The sequence below is a fragment of the Lagenorhynchus albirostris genome, chromosome 12 (genome assembly GCF_949774975.1).
Source record: "Lagenorhynchus albirostris chromosome 12, mLagAlb1.1, whole genome shotgun sequence".
NCBI classification, from domain to species: Eukaryota; Metazoa; Chordata; class Mammalia; order Artiodactyla; family Delphinidae; genus Lagenorhynchus; species Lagenorhynchus albirostris.
Window position 1 is genome coordinate 57,128,845 of NC_083106.1, and position 15,338 is coordinate 57,144,182.

At 40.7% G+C, this 15,338-nt stretch overlaps 1 long non-coding RNA gene across 1 annotated transcript in view; it reads right to left on the reverse strand.

The window, feature by feature from the left end:
* Window positions 1-15,338, reverse strand: part of LOC132530560 (uncharacterized) — a 105,059-nt gene that overhangs the window by 21,415 nt on the left and 68,306 nt on the right. Inside the window, exon 2 of the long non-coding RNA XR_009543819.1 lies at window positions 11,917-12,030. This is a non-coding gene — a long non-coding RNA (uncharacterized LOC132530560). The remainder of the gene's footprint in view (window positions 1-11,916; window positions 12,031-15,338) is intronic.

A 15,338-nucleotide genomic window follows, 5' to 3' on the forward strand; every position in this document is an offset into this window, starting at 1 on the left:
CTTATTTGATTCTTTAAAACCATAGTCCAATTTATAATTGTTGCATTAATTTTCCATGTGTGAGTGTGTGTGTTATTCCCTAAGCAACAGTACAGTATTATACCTATTTTATTTACTCTTATCTTTTATATCCCTGTATTTTTATATCCCTGTATTTGTTTCTTTGTCCAAGTTCACTTATGGACCAAACTATAAGATGTCCTTCCACTTGTAAACTGGTCAGAAGATTATTACATTTTAGGGTTGGTTAGGCCCATCCACTGTGAAATCCCATGCTTAGTGAAGTCAATATGTCCTACTTTGTTTCACATAGTTTAAAGGAAAGATGAACTCTATATTTTTACTACATATCTGTCTGGGAAATTTAAATTTAACTCCATCAGAAATATCTTAGTCTTATTGCTGTGATCAAAGATCATAGCAAGGTGTGAGAGTAGGAGTTCTGTAGTTGTTTGGGGGTGAGGGGCACTCACAGCAGCTGTTTGCCATTTAACTGTTAAGTTTCTGTTCCTTGTCCTATCCGTCAAATCGTAAATGAATGGATGAGATGTGATTGCCCAGTAAGTCATACCTGGGTCCGGGTTCAGTTGTCTCCTTTTGGAGTGCTCTGCACAATTTGAAAGAGTTCAACAGTGAAAACCATGGTCAGCACACCGTTGAATGGCTTTTGCCTTTGTTCTTTTGTTTTTTGTTTGTTTGTTTTTGTGTTAAAGTAGGTGTGCCGTTAAGTTTTGTTTACGCTTTACAATTATAGATCTTTTTGTTTCAAAGAAACAAAGCTTATAAAAAATCTTACAAATCTGCAACCAGTCTGTCTGGTTCCTGTTCAGCTACTTTCTGTGTGACCTTGGTTGAATCACTTAATCTTTTTGTCACTTGAGAAATACGAATAACAATCCCCAATATAATAATACCTAAGTATTGGGTTACTGGGAGGATTAAATGAGTAAATACAAGTAAAAAGCTTAAATAGTGGTTAAGTGTTCAATAGTAAATGTTCAATAAATGTCAGTTATTATTGATCTTGAAAGAAACCATTTTGGACATCAAATGGCTATTATAGTGGGCGGAGTCAAGATGGCGGACTAGGAGGATGTGGAATTCGAGTCTCTGCACAACTAGGGCACCTACCAGGCACTGGTGGGGGACCACGGACGCCTAGGGGGATAGGAGGAACCCCCAGGGACCAGGTAGGATGTGGGAGGGAATGAGCAGTAAGGAGAAGTGGAGGTGGGGCTGGAACGGTCCCCCTGAGGGGCAGCTTGGGGGGGGGGGAAGGGATCCCACGCCAGGAGTGGGAAAGGGGGGAACCGTTGGGAGGGCAGAGGATCAGAAGGGAGCATAGCCAGCATGCTGAGATCCCAGGCCTGATCCTCTGCCCACCGAGGTCCCCTACATCTGTGCGGGTCCTGAGGGAGTGGGAAGGAGAGAAGGGGGAGCAAAAGTAAAGGCCGGACCAACAGGGGGCAGTGGGGGGAGGGGAGGAGTTCCCACACCTGGTGGGACCCACCCACAATTCAGCAGTGACTGGGGCAGACGCTCAGGAGAGCAGAGAAACAGAAGGGGGTGTGGCCAGTGCTTTCTCTGCCCACTTGGGCACCGGGGAGCCTCTTGGGCTCGTGGACCTAATCTCCTGCCCTCGGAGGCTCGCTCCAGCATCGCAGAGCCTAAGCCCTGCCCCTACATCCCCACTCAGGGCCCTACCTCTAGAGGTGGCACTCGGAGACCTCCTCCAACTGTGCTGGGCCTAAACTCCACACACACACCCTCACCCAGGGCCTTACCTCCAAACTCTGGAATTCCACACTCCAGAGGCCTGGCTCAGGATGTGCTACCTTTCCGCTGCTGCTCAGGTCCTAAGCCTGGGCCCCGCCCCTACCATAAACCCTGCCCCTGCCTAAGCTCCACCACCCACAGCCAAGGCCTTTTCCAGCCTTTTTTCTTCTTTTAGGTTGTGGTTCTGTTTTACCTTGTTGCTAATTCATTTATATTTTTATTTTTTCTAATAAATATTTTATTTTTCTAATTTTATTTTATCCTTTATCCTTTGTTATTGTTCTGCTCCTTTTGGTGTGTTCCCTTTTTTTTTAATTTCTTTTTTCTGTTGTGGTTCTGTTATACCTCGTTGTAGTTGTTTCAACTGTATTTTTATTTTTCCTAGTATATTTTTTATCTTTCTAACTTTATTTTATTTTTTATTTGTTATTGTACTGCTCCTTTTTTTTTTTTTCTTTTCTTTTGCATGTCGCGTGGCTTGCAGGATCTTGGTTCCCAGGACGGGGGTCAGGGCTGAGCTCCTGTTGTGGGAGCACTGAGTCCAAACCACTGGACTAACAGAGAACCTCAGACCCCAGGGAATATTAATTGGAGTGAGGCCTCCCAGAGGTCCTCATCTCAGCTCCAAGACCCGGATCTACCCAATTGCCTGCAAACTGCAGTGCTGGATGCCTCTGGCCAAACAACCAGCAAGACAGGATTACAGCCCCACCCATCAAAAAAGAAATGACCAAAAAATATGTTACAGGTGAAGGAGCAAGGTAAAAACCTACAAGACCAAATAAATGAAGAGGAAATAGGCAGCCTACCTGAAAAAGAATTCAGAGTAATGATAGTAAAGATGATCCAAAATCTTGGAAATAGAATGGAAAAAAAACAAGAAACGTTTAACAAGGACCTAGAAGAACTAAAGAGCAAACAAACAGTGATGAACAATGCAATAACTGAAATTTAAAATACACTAGAAGGGGCTTCCCTGGTGGTGCAGTGGTTGAGAGTCCACCTGCCGATGCAGGGGACACGGGTTCATGCCCCGGTCTGGGAAGATCCCACATGTCATGGAGCGGCTGGGCCCGTGATCCATGGCCGCTGAGCCTGCGCGTCCGGAGCCTGTGCTCCGCAATGGAAGAGGCCACAACAGTGAGAGGCCCGCGTACCGCAAAAAAAACAAACAAAAAAAACAAAAACAAACTATCACCTTTCTTCGGCTTAAGGTATTCTAGTGGGTAGCATCACATGAAGCAGAAAGTTTGATGAAAGTGGGGGATTGTGTCATTGTTCTAAATATTTTATTTCTTGAATTGGAGGACCATGTAAAAGAGAGTGGCAGAGAGGGGTCAGTGGTTGGCAGTGGGGAGCAGTGGTTATGGAAGTGAGTTATTTCATTGAAGGGGCTGGGGAAGAGACCTCATTTCCGCTGATGGAGGTAAGAGTTACTATCTGAGACAAGCCCTCCTTTCTTCAATTTCTGTCTCCTTTTCATTTCCAGGATGCTAGACAAGACAGCACAGGCATCAGCAGCTCCAATAAGCCTTAATCCTGGCACTGCCAGAGCCCAGGAGAATCACAGCTGCAAACCCTCGTGAAACCCTGGGGTCCCTATCATTAATTGTCAACTTTTCTGGGTTCACTGGAGCAGCTGATCAACAGCATGAGCAGTGTAAAGGAAGGGGGCTCTCCTCTAGACCACCTTCGTAGATCTGCAAGTTGCATTATGTATTTTTCAACAATAGCATAATCGTGGTGTATGCACACTAATTCTGGGATGTGTGATGGGTTAAGTGTGTTTAACTATGACTTCAAACGCATTAGGGTATCAAATTGTTTTTACATGAAAGTCTGTTGTTTCAAAATAGACTTCTGAGCTCCAGACAATGCCATGCTTGCTTCAAATAATGTTTCTTACCACATTTCTACAGAAAGGCTTTGAACAGTAACTTAGACATTGCTGCAATAAGGTCTGATAAATTTCCTATGTACTTTAATATGAAGATACTAACCAGGAAATATTGTTATGGACTGGGTAGCAAGAATATGACTTGCAAAAAAAAAAAGAATAATATGGCTTGCATCTCCAAATTTTTATAAAAATAATTCTTTGAACTTAGAAATTCTAATATCAGAGTAATACTAAAAGGTACATGTGGGGACTTCCCTGGCGTTCCAGTGATTAAGACTTCACCTTCCAATGCAGGGGGTGTGGCTTTGATCCCTGGTTGGGGAGCTAAGATCTCACATGCTTCGTGGCCAAAAAAACAAAACATAAAAAGTAGAAGCAATATTGTAACAAATTCAGTAAAGACTTTAAAAATGGTCCAGGTAAAAAAAATTTTTTTTAAAAGTTACATATGAACTGGCAAGATAAGTCCGTGTTTAATGTACATAAAGTTCATTATGTTTTAAATAGAATGAATATATGTAGACAATGAGGAACATTCCTCACTACTCAGTTTTAGACCCGCTTTAACTCTAGATTTCTTCTGTTTTTAAGGGAAATAAAAGAAATCTGAGGCACCGAAGCAAACACAGAGGGGGAAAGAAAACCTTTTTAACAGAAAGGAAGAAATAATTTTCTAGAAGACAATGGTGAAATTACCTTTTTATTTTTAGCCTGGACATAGTTCGTAAGTAACTTAATATTTGTCTTCAAGTCACTACATTTCTGTAAAGGTTAGCATTAAAAGAGGCTTTATATACAAGGGAAGTTTGGTCAAGTAACACAGAGGGCGCCACTGAAGCCTCTCTACCCCACAAGTACAATGGAGGATGGAGGAGTGAGTCAGGCCCCAAAATCCTCGAGAAAGTTCTTACTGATTCCCGAGGGGCTCACTCACTCGGGGTCCACTTTGGCTTTTATGTCCTGTGTCCACTGCCCTATTCCCCCAGTTGGTGATATGCGTTATTATAAAAAGAAAGATGAGTGCTAGAAAGGAATGGGGATATGTGGGTGATAGTTTATAAAGGCTTCGGCAGAGCTTTGAAGGAAGTGAAGATGTGAGCTATGCGAAAATCTGGAGGAAGATTCTGGGAAGAGGAAATAGCAAATGCAAAGATCCTTGAGGCAGAAGCATAATCGTGATGATTAGTGATGTGGAAATGTCTATTCAGATCCTTGTCCATTTTTAAATCAGATTGTTGTTGTTATTGTTATTGCTGTCGCTGTGGTTATTGAGTGTATGACTTTACATATTTGGGATATTAACCCCTTATCAGATACATGGTTGGCAAATATCTGCTTCCATTAAGTAACTGTCTTTTTATTTTGTTGATAGTTTCATTTTGTTGATAGTTTCATTGCTGTGCAGAAGCTTTTTAGTTTGCTGTAGTCCCATTTTTTTCATTTTGCTTTTGTTGCAATTGTTTTTGGAGTCAGATCCAAAAAAACATTGCTAAGACCAATCTCAGGGAGATTGTTTTTCTTCTAGGAGTTTTATGGTTTCTAGCTTTACATTCAAGTCTTTACTTAATTTTGAGTTAATTTTTGTATATGGTGTAAGATATATGGCCCAGTTTTATTCTTTTGCATGTGGCTGTCCAGTTTTCCCAACACCATGTTTTGAAGACTGTCTTTTTCCCATTGTATATCCTTGCCTCCTTTGTCATAAATTAGTTGGCCATATTTGCGTGGGTTTATTTCTGGACTCTCTGTTCTTTTCCATTGATTTATGTGTCTGTTTTTCTGCCAATACCTTACTGTTTTGATCACTATAGCTTTGTAGTATACCTTCAGATCAGGGAACATGATGTCTCTAGCTCTGTCTTTCTTTCTCTAGATTGCTTTGGCTATTCAAGGTCTTTAGTGGTTCCATACAAATTTTAGAATTGTTTATTCTATTTCTGTGAAAAATGCCATTGGAGTTTTGATAAGCATTGCATTGAATATGTAGATCACTTTACATAATATGGACATTTTAACAATATTAATTCTTCCAATCCATGAGCAACGAATATCTTTCCCTTTATTTGTGTCTTCTTCAATTGAAATGAAATGGTACTTAAGCAGAATTAGCCTTATTTCCAAAATCATTCTCTATCTGGGGACTCTCAGTTGCTTTAGCAATGTAGCCTCCAAAATAACAGTCTATACGAGTAAGTGGAATGATGATTGGAGAAATATCAATAAAATTTCTATTTTTTTGAGATTAATTCATAATGAGAAAAAATTCAGAGTTTTCCAAATGGTTTACCTTAGGAGGAAGGAGAAGGAGACCAGGGCATCTGAGAGGTTGTGACATGTCACAGGCTTCCTGCCCTGGCTGCCTGTTTCTGTTCAGTATGACTCACTTCATTTGCATAGTTGACTCTTGCTGCCAACAGCGGCCCTTAAGGGAGGCTGTGGATGTGGGAACCAATGTGTGAGCTTTGCTTTCACACCTTTCACAGGCAGACTCAGTGGCAGCTGTTATGTGCAATCTAACACTGGCTGTGACCGCTTTTCTTAACTCTTCATCTCAGTAGTATCTTGGGTCCTAAACACCTTGCAGAGAAGAGAGTTTTTCAGCAATTGTTATTTATGCTTTTACATGTGAGGTGGGGTTTCAGTGTATAGAGTTTCTACTTTGTTGCGGGGTCCTCATTTCACATTACACATCAGGGCATGGGTGGCCTTCTGTCGTCCACACTTAGCATGCTTTCTGAGTGTTACTGCTTCCAAAATAAGATAATAATTTTTATGCAGTTTCACGACTAATTTTTTTGTGATAGAATGAAACCCACATTTATCTGGTGATGTGCATGCTTCATCTTGTTTTGGAAGAATCCACAAAAATAGCATTAGTCCTGAAACCCAAATTCTCCTTATGCCTTTCTTCATCTTGTGCTTAAGGTTTTACATTTTTAGAAGGTCTTTTCTTTGTGAGATATATAGCAGGGCATTTTTATTCAAATGGATAGATAGATCCATGAAAATGAATTCAAAACACAGTAAAATGTGGTCAGTGCTGTAACTTATTCATGACTGAGAAGTGATGGAGAAGGTGATGAGGAAAGAGAGTGGGTGTGTAAGACTGAATAACAGCCGGAACATCTGTTTCCTCTGACTCCTTGTATTGTTAAGAGACAGCATACTTCTAGAGTCGTCTTTCCTTTTACTCAGAATACTGTTTGCATTATGGTAATAACCTCTGTCTAAAACTTCTTCTGTCCTCCTCCGTTTTTTTATTAAGAGAGGGATATGGTACATTTTCACAGGAGGATAGGAAAAGCTGCCAGTGCATGGGTGCCCCCCCCATTCCCTAATACAAAGAATCTTAACCCTATGGACATTCCCTAAATTTTGTTCTACTCAAGGGATGTGACAGGAAGGGAGACAATTCTAATCTGGGAGAGGCGTGGGTTCCTTGTCAAAAGTGTTTGAAATCAAATGAAGCCTTTCCATCTACTGCAAAATGCTCCTCATTTCCTTGTGGGTATGTTTTTCCTCCCCTTCACTGTGGTGTCACACTCTAGGGACTGCTGGGTCATTATCACCGTCATCATCATTGTGAGACACACAAGACTTCACAGATCCCTTGATCTTTATACCTTGTCCCCAAGGGAGGATATGGTTTTCTTCCTTTCAGTCATTGGCCAGCTCTCCTCTGCATATAATAAATAAGGTCACCAGGCTGGTCAGCAGCTGTCCTCCCTCTATTTGTCACAACTACTTGGGTCCTTTCTTCTGCCCCATTTGACTTGAGACCTTCACTCACCCCTCACTTCCTTTCTTATCCCAGTTCACTGCTTCAAAATTCTCTTGGCCAATATTGAAATTCTCCCCCTCCCCATGATACTACGGTATTATATTTTCTCCACCTCAAAACTTGGAGAAAGTAAGTGATTTTAAAATCAAATTTGCTAAAGATAGTGATAATAAAGATATTTTTCAGAAAAAATGAAAAAAAATTTTAAACTTTTTTCCTTTTTTTCACCATCTATTTTTAATAAACATTAAGGCCTAAAATTTTAAGGCAGTTAGCCAATTAATTATGTCTTGCATCTGGAACTGGGAATGTTTAGTTTGATTACCAGATGCCCCATGTAAATCCCCTGAGTTATGGCTTGTGATGGGGAACTATAAAAATTACCAGTTCATGAATTTGTATTTTTATCCAGATATAGCCCTCAAGAACTCTCCTTAGTTAATAGAACTGAGATAGCTTATAACTTTCTATGTATTTATGTATAGGTACCTAAAATTATAAATGGTAACAAGTTTTCTCTTCATTTAATATAGGAATAGAGTATTAACCAAATAAGGTTATTTAAACTTTTTTATTATCTCATATCTTATGCCCATATTTTCCTTAAATTTAACTTATTTTAAATCTTGGTCTCTCAGAAGTATTTTCATGGATTTACATATATATTTGTATTTATATAGATCTATATAAATATAGATATGGACATCAAATTGCAAAATTCTCTCCTTGGAAAGTAGTCAACAAGACAACATGCTCTAGCGTCTGTATTTGGGGGAAATGGCTGGTCTGAAGGAGGCAGCTAGTTGATGTTCTCTGCAGCCTGTTTCTCATGCTCTCTCAAATATAATCTTCTCATGGCTGCTCTTTCTTGTCACCTAGGACTCAACCCAGGCATTCCATGCTCAAGGAGGCCTTCCCTCTGCACCCATTTCAAGGAGTCACATATGATTTTTAGTATCATTCTGATTCCATTTCTTCATGATCCCAATTTCCTTCTGATAGTATATTTCTTTTTGTCAATTACCTGTTTATTTCCACTCATCCCAATTACAATGTAAGCTCTGCTTAATTATCTCTTTTGTCACCACTATGTCCTCAGTACTTACAATGGTGCCGGGTCCCAAGGAGGTGCTCAGAAAAGAAATACTGGCTGAATATGTGTTAAAAAGTTGCCATTACTGCCAAGATCACAGAGAAAAGATACAGAACTGTTACAAAAATTGGAGGGGAAGGGGCTTCTCCCGGGCAAATGAAGCTGGAAAATCCTTTACAAGCGACTACTTCGTACCAGGGTAAAGGACTTTCAATTGTTCTATCTGCAGTCACTGCTTTAAAGGAAAATGGGAGACTTCTTAAATTGTTATGCCTGAAAAGACATGGAGAAAAATCATTTTAAAAGTATAATTTTTAAAGAGAGAAGGAGAAAACAAAGGAAAAGAGAGATGGTGTTGCTGAAATGGTTAAAGAGTTAAAAGATGTATTTTAAGGAGACTTTAAATGACTTTTTTAGTAAAGATTATTTTTAGCCTTTGAACTGGGATAAGTGACTTACACTGGGGAGAATTTCATTTTGAAGCAGATTCTCATAAACAAGATTTTAAACCTTACATGCAGAAGGACTTTTCTATTTCCTTGTCAGGTCTGCATAACTCTTTGGAGGGTGGGGGGAGACCTTCCCACTTGGGCAGGGAAGGTCCCTGCTCCCCTTCCCTGTTGCTTTCCCAGTGGCCCTGCCCTCTCCTCCAGCCAACAGATGGTCACGTTGAGGAGGGGAACAGCAATTGGAAGAAAAAAACAAGCACTGAGCTGCACCTGCTCTGCGCATAACAGAAGTAGGAGAAGGGTGGGCGCCAGTCTGAAGGAAGGCTAGAAACCAGAGGAAGCCAGCAGGAGACGACACCTTGTTTTTATTTTTTAACTTTTTATTCAAGGGTGATATTCTTGGAGAAGTAAAGTGTATACGAAGATGAACTTTTACAAACTGAGCACCCCTGTGTAACTGGTACCCAGATCAGAAAACAGAACATGACCAGCCGCTGGAAGGTCTCCTTGTGGCCCCTTCCTCTCACTAACCCTCCTCACCAAGAATAGCTGGTCTCCTGTTTTGCTTGTTTCTATACTTTATGTAAATGGAATTATACACGACGTCTTATTTTGGGTCTGGTTCCTTTCATTCTTCATCTTGTTTATGAGATTCATCCGCATTTATCATACACTGTGTCTGTTCATTCTTGCTGCTGTGCCGTGTTCCACTGATGAATACAACACAATCTATTCACTCTGCTGCTGATAGGCAATTGAATAGTTTCCCTTTTGGAGGAAGGGGTGAGGGCTATTGTGAACCGTCTGTTATCAACATTCTAGTACATCTCTTTTGGTGAAAGTATACACACACACACACTCCTGTTGGATATAAAGCTGAAAGTAGACTTTCGGGGTCATAGGATGTGCTTATGTTCAGATTTAGTAGATAAGCCAGCTTCCAGAGTGGTTGTATGTACTCATACTCACACCAGCAATATAAGAGAGTTCCAAATGTTCTACTTCCTCACTAATATTTGGCATTTTCTGTCTTTTTCATTTTAGCCATTCTGGTGGATATATATTGAATGTAGTTTAATTTATATTTCCTTGAGATTACCTTGTTTTTAATTGCTCTAGCCACAAGGTTTTGATGTCATGTCTGATGCTGAAGCCTGGAGGCAACTACCCAAGGGGATTACGTACAGAATGAGACAAGAGACCAAATTCATTCCAAGAGACTCAAAGGTTAAAGGTTCTTGGACTCAGAACCAAAGAGAAAAAATAAAAGAGGGCAGCAAGTCTACTTTTGAATCAACTTTATTTTTCCCCCAGCAATTCATCAGGCAAGGTAGAATCCATCTTTTCAGATAGAATAACTCTTTCTACTCTATTCAAGAAAAACAGGAGATTCTTTTTTAATCTGCAGTCTTTAATAGAGAAATGGCTACATAATACTTGACTATAAAATTAAAAACAATGGTTAGGTGATGGACAGATCTGTGACAGACTTGGTTCTCATCCTCCTGGAGTGTCCATTCTGAATGACAGTGAGAACAAGACCCCCAAAACTTACAAAGCTGAATAAGCCTGAGAAATCACAGGTTTCGTAAACATCTCTCCAGTAATACTGTTTTTGGTAAGGGGAACAGATATGGGTGGGAAGGGGGAGGGGAAGGTGTGTTCCTTTCTGCTTTATTCTTTCTGCTTTTCTCTTTTGCTAATAGGTCAAATTATAGGCTGGACTCATTTAAGTAAACCAGATGGAAATACAGAGCATTGCAGCTGAATTCTTGGGGCTGCCCCAAGAATCATGGCATTTGGTTTCTGGTTCTCAGAGATAATTCGTGGGCTTGATTCTGTGTCATTATAACTGTCCTGCCTCAGAAGGCACAGGCCTATCAAAAGTATCTTCACTTTTAAAATCTATTAAAGTATTATAATTATCTAAGATTTTTCCACGGGAGAAGCTGGGTGAAGGGTACACAAGACCTCTCTCTTTTGGCAACTTCTAAATAAAACTGAAAACATTCTAAATACCTCTCTTCTAAGGCAGAGAATCAATCCATCAAAATAAATTCCTTTGAATTCCAAACAGATACAAAAATTTTCTGCAGAATTCCCTGGTGGTCCAGTGGTTAGTACTTGGCACTTTCACTGCCGGGCCCAGGTTCGATCCCTGGTCAGGGAACTAAGATGCCTCAAGCCGCACTGCGCAGCCAAAAAAAAAAAAAAAAAAATTCTTTTTTCCTGCAATTTAAATTGCAATCACGTGTATTCCTCTAGGTTAAACATAGCAGAGAAATTCCTGTCCAAAGTATCTATTAAAAGATTTTTACATTATTTGACAGCATTGACATACTAAGCTGTGGTACTGAAGCACGGCGTCCCGAGTACTCCACTTAGGTGATAGATATGTGACAGTAATTTTCACTGCTTTATTTCTCCAACATGAAATTGCCACTTAGCCTTTATAAAGGTTTTAATGAAAAAAATCAAGAACATAATCAAATAGTCTGCAAACAAGCCAGCAAACTAGTTGGATATAAGGGCCTGCGTTAGGTCACCTATGTTAGCTTCACATAAGAAAGACAAATAAATAGAATTATTCCTAAACTCTCATGAGGCGCTGATTGAACAGGAAAAAGTAACCAAATTATTCATCCACCCCCCCCCCCGTCCCTGCCCTTAGCTTCTAAATTATTCTCAATTTTAGTTCTTCAGATTTAACCTTTTCAAATAAATGACCAGATTTTTAAAATGTGAAGTGGAAAGCCATTAAACACTTAACTATTTTAATTGCAGCAATTAAAATTGAGAATGAAATAATAAATATTATGCAATTAGATTTCACTCTGACTGCTATTCAAGAGAGGTTTCTTTTTATGAGCTGGAGAAGGAAACAAAACTTTCAAGAAATTAATTATGCTTTACTTACTTTTGACACATTAAGTTTTTCTTCAGGAAATCTGCTATGAAAGTTTCTTTGTGGAGCTTACTCGCTTTCTGGGGACTCTCACAAATTGTTTTTTTTTTCCCAACAGATACTTGTCTACAGTGAGGAAAAGCAAAAAGAAAACAAACAAAAAACGAGTGATTAAGTAAACGCCTAGCTGTAGATAAGCACCTCATAAAATATGATAAATATACCAAACATCAGGATGATTTAGTGGAAGCGTTATGCATATTGTAAAACATACGTGAATTTGTACATAGGATAAAATAGAGTGGCAGAAAGCTGAGTATTCCCACTAGGTAAATAATACATGTGAAGTTGGATAATGCAAACGAATTCTAAATATGCATAAAACATAACCAACTAAACACATATTTACTTAAGCGGTCTCATAGATATTTATACTAGACTATTCACTAATATTCATGTAATATCAGTATGGAACATATTAAAAGGCATTTGGTCACACATACCAAACATACAAAGACTGTGAATGAGTGTTATATATCAGCTATGTTAGCTTTTCACAAAGAAATGTGAGACCCCAAGAGAGGTAATTAGACATTATGGTAGAAGGAAGTGACTAGAGCATTATCTTACTGAGGAACTGATATTTGTGACAATACGGTAAAGTTATGAATATACTTGTTCTAAGAGCCAAATAATTAGAACTTCAATCAATATAGCAACACGGATGCTAGTGATTGAAACAAGTCATTTTTAGGTAAAGCTGAAAGAATCCCAATGTGCACATAATGTCTCTTTCATTAGAAAATACTTGCATTTCTTTCTTGGAATGCTGCATATATAACTGAATTTCCAACTCATTCACTCTTTTATTCATTCATTCACTCACATATTCATTTATCCAGCAGCAGTGAGCAAAATGACAGAAATCCCTGCATTTAGGAGGACAGGAAACAAAGAGTAAGACATACAATAGGGTATGTAGATGGGGAAAAATAAAGCAGGAGGGACAGTGGAAACGGGATGAGTTGCAATTGAAATAAGGTCGTCAAGGAAATTAACATTGGTGAGGCAAACAGAAGAGGGAATGAGCCTTGCAGTTACCTCAAGGAGTGATGTTCTAGGCAGAGGGAACAGCAAGTGCAAAGACCCTGAGGTGGGAACAAACTTGACTCCTTTGAGGAATGGCCAGGAAGCCAGTGGGGCCGGAGTAGAATGAGAAGGCAGCCTCTGATCGGGAGATCAGCGAGGTGATGGTGGGCTGCTGCTGTAACCTGCGTGAAAGGTTCAGCTCTGGCTCTGGGATGAGGGCACGTTCTCTCCCGGGAAAGTAGCCGAGCCGATGGGTGGCGGGGATGGAGGCGAGCTAGCTGGAGGGAAGAATTGGTGGTGGTGGTGGACCCAGAACACGGCTGGTTAATCTGTTTTTCTTCTTCTTGAAAGCTTATCGATTATCTCCCAGCCTGCTTTCGGGGGAATGACTGGAAACGATAAACTAGGGGTCCCGTGAGGGAGACCCGAGTTCTGTTCCCCGCGGCCCCGATCCCTTGTTCTTCGCCGCCACCGCGGGCCCCTTTGCCTCCTCTTGGACTTTATCTCTTTCCCCTTGTGACTTTTACATTTGGACCCTCACCCAGCAAAACATCAGCAGGCCGCCAGCACCTATACCACACAGGTCACACTTCTCCACCCAGACACAGCCAGCAGATTTTATTTTGATCAACGAGAATTTAAAAGACAGTCTCTATTTTGTTCCAGTTGACTTGTTGTGAACCTTCACTCCCTCTGCTGGTTGTGAGGAATGTGAAAAACCACCGTTCTTAACGCTGCCCTGCTAGGAGAGTTCCAGAGCAACCTGCCAGACGTGGTTCTACGGTTTCCCGGTTTCCCGTCTAAGCCAGAGGAGGAAGCCGGTCAAGCGGGTACTGGGCATCGAGCAGACGACCTGTGGAGGGAAAGTTTCATCCTCTGCCCTGCCCGTGATGGAGCTCTGGAATCAGCACTTCAGCCCCCAGGGGTACAGGTGCAATGCGGAGGATGAATTCCAGACACTCAGGGCCCGGCTTGGCTCCAGGTGCACAGGTAACCTAGGGCAGAATCGGGGCTTTGAGAAGTGCTCTCAGGACTTGTCGTAAGCATGAAAGCTTCGTGGATGGTGAGATTGTGCTGTTAAGGAAGAGTTTAGGTAGCTTTATTTGGAGCACCGCTTTTTGCGGAGCTGATTGTAATCTCAAACTAATAACTGGTGGGAGACGGTTTATCTCCAGTCCATAAAAGGCAGAAAATGTTCATCTCTTAATACGATAGTAGGGCAGTGACATTCTAGCCCAAAGTCATTTCAGTTATTCTCTGAACTCATTAAATGACTACCCTGATTGAATCTAGTTCCATAAAAATAAACACTGAGTCCTAAAGCCTTTCTTGGGCTTTAATGCCTTTCTTCTGTGAGACCGCGAGGGAGTCATCACCACCAGCAAAGCATTTATTTTCAAGTTCTCGGGTGTGCCTGGTGTGACCTGGGGTCCTGTGCCGAGTTAAATCAAAGAAGCTTGGAAGTAGTTTGGGAAGAAATTAACTTGTATACTTACTTTTTTGTTTTCCTTTGGGCCACACCGAGCAGCATGCGGGATCTTAGTTCCCCGAGGAGGGATCGAACCTGCACCCCCTGCAACGGAAGTGTGGAGTCTTAACCACTGGACTGCCAGGGAAGTCCCTGTATACTTATTATTTTAATAGGTCAAGCATTTTCTACTCCCGCACATCTGATGACTAACACCCCAAATAAAAGGAGATTCACTTTACATATACCCCATTTCCTGCAAAAGCCAACAAATACCAGACATACGTTGGTCAGAGTGTTTGCGCCCCTGCTCATCTTTGCAGGAGGCAGGGAGGTGGAGTGGCTGCTGTGTCCATCCTCCCTTCCTTGGGTGACATGTGTACTGTGTTGATGCAGGTGGTAGAAAGAAGAAAATGCTTGGCCCTTGTCTCTTGCGAGCACTGCTGGCTGCAGGACTGACATAGTTAGCCTTGTAAGTCAGTCACATGGTCTGTTTTGCCTTCTTCCTTGTATGACAGTTATTTGTGTACTTTCCTTATCGACCTTCTTGCTTATAAGCTCCCTGAGGACTGAAACAATGTCTTATTTTTTTAGAGCACCTAGTATGTACCAATTATTTGTTGAATAACTGAAGTTATATACTAGGTTCTGAATAAATGTTTGTTGAATGAAAGAATAAAGGTATTCACTGGAGACTTTTCCAAAGCATACAAGAAGCTGTGGATTGCCTTTAGCCAATAAAAATATTGTTAATAATGTTAGCTATGTGCGTTAAGCATTTATAATGTGTCATGGACTGTGCTCTGCTTTACAAATACTTTCACACTTATACAACTTGATGAAGTAGGTCACAGTTATTTATCCCCATTTCACAGAT